At 44.5% G+C, this 9,252-nt stretch overlaps 2 pseudogenes; both read right to left on the reverse strand.

The window, feature by feature from the left end:
- Window positions 1–1,340: 1,340 nt before the first annotated feature.
- On the reverse strand, window positions 1,341–1,600 carry LOC136129932 (bolA-like protein 2 pseudogene; annotated as a pseudogene).
- A 5,401-nt stretch (window positions 1,601–7,001) lies between these two features.
- LOC136129660 (protein PBMUCL2-like) lies at window positions 7,002–7,781 on the reverse strand (annotated as a pseudogene).
- Window positions 7,782–9,252: the final 1,471 nt, after the last annotated feature.

Below are 9,252 nucleotides of genomic sequence, written 5' to 3' on the forward strand. Positions count from 1 at the left end.
AACAGATTAAAGGCTAGGTCCAAGGACCTGTCATTGAAAGCCTAGAGAAGAAAAAGCTGAAGGATAAAAGTTTTATGAGGAGGGTGCTGAGCAGTTATTCATCACTTGAGATTCAGCTCTAATGAGGTAAACAGTGAATGAAGACCCGAGTTTAACTCCACCTCTTCCACTTCCACTCTGCCACTCTGAGTGGGAGCTACTCTTCGTTGCGGTGTGCGGGCTTCTCATTGCGGTGGCTTCTCTTGTTGAAGAGCACGGGCTCTAGGGACATGGACTTCAGTAGTTGTAGCTCGCCGGCTCTAAAGCACAGGCTGAGTAGTTGTGGCGCATGGGCTTAGTTGCTCCGCCGCATGTGGGATCTTCCCGGACCGGGGCACGAACCCGTGTCCCCTGCATTGGCAGGCGGACTCTCCGGACTCTCAACCACTGCGCCACCAGGGAAGCCCGGCAGGCAGATTCTTAACCACTGCGCCACCAGGGAAGCCCCATTGAATTGAAACTTTTAAGATGAGACTATTTTTTTTTTGAATTGAGGTGTAGTTGATGTACAATATAAGTTTCAAGTGTACAACATAGTGATTCACAATTTTTAGGTTTATAGTTATTATAAAATATTGGCTATATTCCCTGTGTTGTACAATATATCTTTGTAGCTTATTTATTTTATACATAGTAGTTTGCACTTCTTAATCCCTAACCCCTATCTTGCCTCTCCCCCCCCCACCCACTGGTAACTACTGAGTTTGTTCTCTATATCTGTGAGTCTGTTTCTTTTTTGTTATATTTACTAGTTTGTTCTATTTTTTAGATTCCACATATGTTATAGCATACAGTATTTGTCTTTCCCTGTCTGACTTATTTCACTCAGCATCGTACCCTCCAAGTCCATCCATGTTGTTGCAAAAGGCAAAATTTTCTTCTTTTTTTGTGGTTGAGTAATACTCCATTGTATATGTATACTACATCTTCCTTATCCATTCATCTGTTGGATACTTTTGTATCCAACTGATACCTTTGTCAGTTGCTTCCATATCTTAGCTATTGTAAATAGTGCTGCTCTGAACATTGGGATGCATATATCTTTTCAAATTAGTGTTTTTGTTTTTTTCAGTTATATACCCAGGAGTAGAATTGCTGGGTCATATGGTACTTCTATTTTCAATTTTTTGAGAAACTTCCATACTGTTTTCCACAAGAGGCTGCACCAATTTACATTCCCACCAACACTGTACAAGGGTTCCCTTTTCTCCACATCCTGGCCAACATTTGTTATTTGTGTTCTTTTTTTGTGGGGGTGGGGGTCTGATTCATAATTTAATAGGTGTGCAGGTCCGGGTCCCTTATTTCTGCTGCTCACGGGTCCACTGCTCTGGGGTCACGGTTTTCTGCTCAAAGGCATGGATGTGCAGGAGCTCTTCTGCTAGGCAAGTGTTCACAAGCCGGTGTCTCTGAAGCAGCGGCTTCCCCTCAAACTTGGCCGACACCACCAGGACCGGAAGCTGGACGCACAAAGGCTGGGAGTCGTGTCCTGCATTTCCACATGCTCCGCCCCCAGGTCCCACTGCAGCTTCTCCCGGCGGTACTCGGCGCCGAGTTCCATTGTGGCAGCCCAACGGGGGCGGCAGCCCAGCAGGGACAGAACCCCTGCTCGGACCCCTGCCACACTTATTTGTGTTCTTTTTGATGACAACCATTTATTTATTTATTATTGGAGTATAATTGCTTTACAATGGTGTGTTAGTTTCTGCTTTATAACAAAGTGAATCAGTTATACATATACATATGTTCCCATATCTCTTCCCTCTTGCGTCTCCCTCCCTCCCACCCTCCCTATCCCACCCCTCTAGGTGGTCACAAAGCACCGAGCTGATCTCCCTGTGCTATGCGGCTGCTTCCCACTACCTATCTATTTTACGTTTGGTAGTGTATATGCCCATGCCTCTCTCTCGCTTTGTCACAGCTTACCCTTCTCCCACCCCGTGTCCTCAAGTCCATGCTCTAGTAGATCTGTGTCTTTATTCCCATCTTACCCCTAGGTTCTTCATGAATTTTTTTTCTTAAATTCCATATATGTGTGTTAGCATACAGTATTTGTTTTTCTCTTTCTGACTTACTTCACTGTGTATGACACACTCTAGGTCCATCCACCTCACTACAAATAACTCAATTTCGTTTCTTTTTATGGCTGACTAATATTCCATTTTATATATGTGCCACATCTTCTTTATCCATTCATCCAATGACGGACACTTAGGTTGCTTCCATCTCCTGGCTATTGTAAATAGAGCTGCAATGAACATTTTGGTACATGACTCTTTTTGAGTTATGGTTTTCTCAGGGTATATGCCCAGTAGTGGGATTGCTGGATCGTATGGTAATTCTATTTGTAGTTTTTTAAGGAACCTCCATACCGTTCTCCATAGTGGCTGTATCAATTTACATTCCCACCAACAGTGCAAGAGTGTTCCCTTTTCTCCACACCCTCTCCAGCATTTATTGTTTCTAGATTTTTTGATGATGACCATTCTGACTGGTGTGAGATGATATCTCATTGTAGTTTTGATTTGCATTTCTCTAATGGGTAATGATGTTAAGCATTCTTTCATGTGTTTGTTGGCAGTCTGTATATCTTCTTTGGAGAAATGTCTATTTAGGTCTTCTGCCCATTTTTGGACTGGGTTGTTTGTTTTTTTGTTATTGAGCTGCATGAGCTGCTTGTAAATTTTGGAGATTAATCCTTTGTCAGTTACTTCATTTGCAAATATTTTCTCCCATTCTGAGGGTTGTCTTTTGGTCTTGTTTATGGTTTCCTTTGTAAGGAGAATGTTGAATCACTATTGCTGGACAACTTCACCAAACATTCTCGTTTGTAAAGATGGGAGACTAGACGGGAGTGTGCATTCGCTGACATCTTTGTGAGAGGTGACAAATGGGCGCAAATCCTGTTCGGGAACAATTCATTAAGGGGTGTGCTTGCTCAACTTCCTCAATCTGGGCAGCACAGTAACCGCATGTGCCAGTTGGGGTCACTTGGATTTTGTACTGCCCTTTAACAATACCTAAAGAAAGACATCCTCTAAACTTTGGGCTTTATAAAGAAGAAAGGAGGATTAGATGAGTGTGGCTGGACTCACATGCTGGAGTGAGCTGTATACAGTCACTAAATAGATGACACACATAGATATATGTAGCAAATTACAAGTGTCACAATGAGTATGATGAGTAATATGACTTGGAAGCCAACTACCAAATCTTGTAGTTCAGGGTTCCAAGACTAAGGGCGGGATTTCCCTGACTCTTTTTTTTTTTTTTTTTTTTTTTTTGCGGTACGCGGGCCTCTCACTGTTATGGCCTCTCCCGTTGCGGAGCACAGGCTCCAGACGCACAGGCTCAGCGGCCACGGCTCACGGGCCTAGCCGCTTCGCGGCCTGTGGGATCTTCCCGGACCGGGGCACGAACCCGTGTCCCCCGCATCAGCAGGCGGACTCTCAACCACTGTGCCACCAGGGAAGTCCTCCCTTACTCTCTAAGGCTTCATTTTTTTCCTTCGGGATGTTTCTGCAGCGTCTTCACCTTGTCCTTTTCTACCTTCAGTACTATCCAGAGACCAGATGGCCATGCATCTGTCTGTGGGTCCTTAAAGGCAGGAACCATGCCCCCCTTCCTAGCAGCACCTTGCAGAGGTGGCCACATTCTGGAGATGGAGGCTACGTGGTAAGATGAGGGAGGTGCACTCAGCAAAGCCCCTGTACTTTTGGCAGAACTGCTGACCCAGAGGGACATGGGTGTTTTGGGGGTAATTAGTATGGGCCAGTTGACTTTAAGAGTTTCCCTTATCCTATGTTCCTTTATGCCACTATCCTATGTACAACCCCAGGATCTGTGGAAGCAGCAAAAAGAACTGAGACTGAATTTCCCTCTAGTCCAACTGTACTCAATTCATACTTGATGAGTGACCAGTGGGCTACCTCCTGTAGACATGGTCTTTTGGCCTGGATGTTGGGATGACTCGGATGTGGTGCTTTTGAGAGAACAGAAACCTGTATCCCTCAGTTAGACAGACCGAGATGAATAGACAAAAAGGCATGGAGTGTTTGACCCCTGCTGGGCACTTAATAACTGTGTTGTTAAATGAATGGATTTAGATATGTGACCTAGACTGGAACAAATATTTGCTTTATTTCTTTGATAATACTTAATGAATATCTCTTATATTTGAATTGTACGTATCTCCCCCAAATAGTTTTTATGACTAAACCTGGTAGATAAGTAAAGGCAATTTTCCTGAGGGTGTAATCACGGCCGGAATTAGGTGATACTCAGAGAAGACAGGCATTCTGAGTGTCCCTAACATGTTTATTCCCAGGGCCAGCCACCTTCCTCATCTGGTGATTCCAGGGCTCCAGACTGGGGGAGGGGAGTGGAGGCCTGAGGACAACACACATCATACTTCATGGTCCTTTACAGGCTGAGGAGTCTGGTTTGCTCTAGAACCAACTGTAGCCACTGCTGGGATCCTCTTTATGGTGCATGCCAATCCATGGCATGGGGATGATAAACAACTCTGGTGGATGGATTTAATGGATGAAGGAAACAATTTTCCTAGGGAGAAAGAAAGTGGTTTGTTTTTAAGACTTGGTTCCTCTCTTAGTCCTGGTGGTTTGTGATTTATAAAGATCTATTCAACTCATCTCTATGGCTCCTTCCTATTTACCACTTTCTTCAGATCCTGATACCACTAAAGATACACAATTTCCAAAAATGTTGAAGTAATATAGGAAAAATAAAATTATTTTGATCAGTGGAATGGGGGGAGGGATGGAAATACAGATAATTCTTTTTTTAAAACTCTTTTTGGTCAAATATTTAAAAGTTTAAAATTTAGCAAGTTTGGTAATACAAACTTTCCTCTTACTTTCTGTACACTGAGTCTTTTGAATCGTCTCTTGGTTTTAGTCTCTATAAGAGGTTAAGAAGGTGCCATTGCCAGGACTTAGAGTCCTGGTTTGGAGTGAGAAAAGGCTCCACCAACCTGGAGCGAGAGTATCTGACTTTTCATCACGAGTCATATGATCAAAAAGCCACTTGTTTGTGATTACAGTGAAGTCAAGAAGGGCCTCCCTCTACTGATGAATATTGAACGTGATTCATGCGTGTGTCAAGTACATATGAAGGCTTTCATCCCCTTTTTCCTTTTCTTAGCCATCCTTCAGAGTGCCCTAGTTTCATGGTGTGCTTTTGGTGGAATTAAACTGAACTCTTCAACTGAATAAATCATTACTTTTGGCATAATCACACTTACAAATGGATCCTGCACTGTGGGTTTGCCTCTTGGGGCAGAGGTCAGTGCACAATGGCATCAGTGACCAACAGGAATGAATGAGGTTTTAATGCCCTGCATGAGCTGGTTAATCATGTAAGCGCCCCTGCTGAGATTCCAACATGCACTTCATCCTTCAGTCAGGATGGCCCCAAAGGGCTGGCCCTTCCATGTCCAGCAGAGGCCAGAAGTTGAAGGCTTGGATTTTAGACTGAAAGTCAGCAAGAGGAAGTCACAGGGTTGGCATGGAGTCCTTTTATCTCCCTTTTTAGAAACAAGGCCCCTCAGAGACAGAAAAACACCTAGAGCCCCCCTTTGAGAGCTGTCACCCATTGTCTCTCCAAGACAGAGTAGCCCTGCTCATAAAAACCTACCCAATCCTGGTTTAAAAAAATCTTCTGCAGAATTCCAGAGTGGGTAGTAGTTAATACAAAATAACATAATTTCTGACATGAGTGGATGTCCAAAAATGTTTCCATTTTCTCCTCTTCTCTTACCCGACCAATTTCTCATCTTATAAAAATTTCCAAAGTTTTACATCTGCATTTATTTAATAGTTTAAGCCTCACTCCAGCTCTCACCATGTCTTACTATATTTGTGTTTTTATGCTCCTCTTTCTGTCTGCTTTATCTCTCTCCATACTGTCTTTCCCTTCCCTCCTCTCTCCTTTTCCCTCTGTCTCTCACACTTTCCTTTGTCCCTCAGTTCTGCCCTCAATTTTTATGCTTCTTGCCCCTTTTCTTTCCATCTCTGTGTGTCTCTGCGTCTTTGCAGAGCTCTCTCTGTGTACGTTTCCTCGCCTTTGACAATTTCTTATGCCTCAGCTCCCCTTGCCCACCTCATCCTCCTCAGGTGCCCTTATTTCCATAATGTCCTGCACATTTCAGAGCCAGGTGCTCACCACTAGGAAGCCGAATCCAACAAAGAGTGCAACAGTGGTGGCAGTGGTAGCCAGGGAAATGAAGGGGATTCTGATGGGTGTCAGGAGCCCAGGGGGTTTCACTGCTGTTACTGAATCTGTTCCCTCTGGTTTAGTGTCTGGATGTTCAGTGGTATAATCTTCTGTGGTCCCCAGGTCTGGGGTGGTGTAGTCCTCCGTGGTCCCTGGATCTGGAGTGGTGTAGTCCTCCGTGGTTCCTGGGTCTGGGGTGGTGTAGTCCTCTGTGGTGCCCGGGTCTGGGGTGGTGTAGTCCTCTGTCGTGCCTGGGCCCTCAGTGACATGATCCTTAGTGGTCTCTGGGTCAAAAGTGATAGAGTTTTCAGGGCTGGTCTCTGGGTGTTTAGTGGAAACATTTTGGCTTGTTCCTACTCAAAAATAATCTCTTTTAATGTGGATCATTGATGGCCCATCATCATCCGCTTTGCTTACTATTCTTCACGAGTATCTTGCCCATTCAAATGACACTTCTCCCCATATAATGTGATTTTATTTATTTGAGTTAAGGATCATTTGATATTTTAGGTTTAATTCTGATAAAACATTCTACAACATGCACCACCATATGGAGTATCCAGAGCTAAGTCATGTCCTTAGAAGATCTTCTCACCCAGCCTTTGATTCTGCCCTTGGTGGTTCTGGTCTCTTTCCATGGAAAAGTAAGCCTGACTCTTTCTAAACCTCCCTTCCCCCTGGGTTGGTATTTCAGTATCCCGGGTATTCAGACTCCATGTTCCTTCGTGTCACCTCTCATCCAGTTATGCCTGGGTCTCTGGTAAACAAGTGAGGCAGGAGCCATGATTCTTATTAGAGATTGAATTCAGGTCGTGGCTTGGTATATGTTTTAGAATGAGGCAGCTCCTGGGTCAGATCTGGGGCCAAAGTGTCAAGATTGAGGGCAGGTAATATTCAAGGTGGTTTGAGGGTAGGAGAAGTCACAAGGGGCTGTGGATGTGGTCTGGTTGGGGTTGATAGAAGCACTGAATTGGGTATAAGTAGAAGGAAGAGATGGATCTTTCCACCTCCCACCACCTCCACCTGCAGGGCATCAGGACTGAGAGTGTTTATCCTTATGAATAAGTGCAGCCCACATGGCATAAATTTTGGGGTTTTCGGCTCCTCTGCTCAAAACAATTCCCCCCTACCTGCTGCCGATTCCTCAAATAGGGCTCAAATATTTCATTTCCCAAGGAGGGATGAAATACAGAAAGTTAAGGTCTAAATAACGAAAAGCAGAACATTTCCTTAAAAGAGGATGTAAGAAAGATAATGAACAGGACCATTGGAACCTACTCCCCTGTGACAGGGAACTGGGGGTAGGTACCAGGGTGTGGAGCTCCCCAAGGATCTCTCACCTATTCCACACCTTCTCTCAAGACTGGCCCTGCCTGAGTCCTAAGAGGTTCCTTCTCCAGGGATCCCGGCCCCTACCTCTCCAGACCCTGGGGAACCTTTGCACTCTTCTCTCCAAAAATAGTTCACTCACCCAGTTCCAAACACCGGAACAGAAGCAGCAGCAGGAGAAGGGATGAGGAAGCACATTTTCATCTCAAGAGAATCCAAATGGGCTGGAACCCAGGATGCTTTTTCCTCCCTCCTTCTCTCTACTTTTTCTCTCTCTCTTTCTCCTTAAGCACAGAGTGGCTGTGGGGTTCATATGTGCTGCTACAAAGGAATCCAGAATGCCTGGGTCTTCCTTCCTTCTTTCAGGAAGGAACAGCCTGCTTCTTTACTCTCTGTCAATCAAGGGAAGAAGAATTTGATGCAGGGGAGGGCCAGGGCAGAAGAGAGATGTCATAAGTGCAAGAAGGGGATCTTGGCTCTGCCCAGAGCCCAGAGTTGAGCATAACAGGTGATCAAACTTGTCAGCGTGGGTGGCATCGCTTTCTGATGCAGAGCCCTAGATGAAAGCTGTCCCCACAACGTCTCAGTGCTCAGGGCTTGGGCTTCCTTTTCCACAGGTGGGAGTGGTAAGGTTGGGGCGACCAAGGAGGGTTTCTGGCAGGCCTGCCTGGGGGATAGTGCATGGTGAGAAGAGGGCTAGATGTCAGAGGGCACAGAGCACCTGGGTCCTTAACAGAAAGGAGGAACGTTGATGAGGGGGGAGAAATACCCAATCTCTCTATCTTTTAAAAAATGTTTGTTTATTAATTTGGCTGCGCCGCACCTTAGCTGCAGCACACGGGATCTAGTTCCCTGACCAGGGATTGAACCCCGGCCCCCTGCATTGGAAGCCTGGAGCTTTAGCCACTGGACCACCAGGAAGGTCCCCCAATCTCTATCTTAGAACTGCCCTCTTCTCTCAGTCATCCACCCAAGTCCTTGTCAGTGGCTCATCTCCTACCTGCAGATTCATCTCCTTGCTGCTATTACTTGAATGCCCTCAACCCACCAAGATTTCCTCAGTGACCAGATGAAATTAGTTCACCTCCAAGAGTCCCATCGGGCTTGGAATGAGAATACCCATATTCCTTCCTTTGCTGATTCCCACCCCTGCATCATTCAAGATTGTCCAGAAAATTATAGCTGCTTCTTTTCATTCAGAGTCAGGAAGTTTCCTGCCATTCGTGGGGCCTCCCTCTTTCCCAGTATCCTCTTAAGTGGAAGAGGAACTCGGGAATTACAGGACGGCTGGAACCATGTTCCCCTGTCAGATGGCAGCTGATTCCCTGAAAGTCAACTTAGTGAATGGCTGGTTTACCAAATTTAATTGATTGCTTCAACTACTAATTTTATTTGAGTGGATTAAATATTATTTAGATGAATTAAGAAGGTATTTGTATATATTTAATATAACTAATGAATATATTTTAAAGGACTATCATAAGGAATAGATATTATTTTTAAGTCAAGAGGCACAATTTGCATATAATAAAATTAACCTTTTTTCATGTATATATCTATAAAGCTTTTTGTTTTGTTTTATTGTAAATTTATTTTGAGATAATTTTAGACTTACAGGAGAGTTGCAAAGATAGTACAGAGAAATTATAA

Source organism: Phocoena phocoena, chromosome 10 (assembly GCF_963924675.1).
Source record: "Phocoena phocoena chromosome 10, mPhoPho1.1, whole genome shotgun sequence".
Lineage (NCBI taxonomy): Eukaryota > Metazoa > Chordata > Mammalia > Artiodactyla > Phocoenidae > Phocoena > Phocoena phocoena.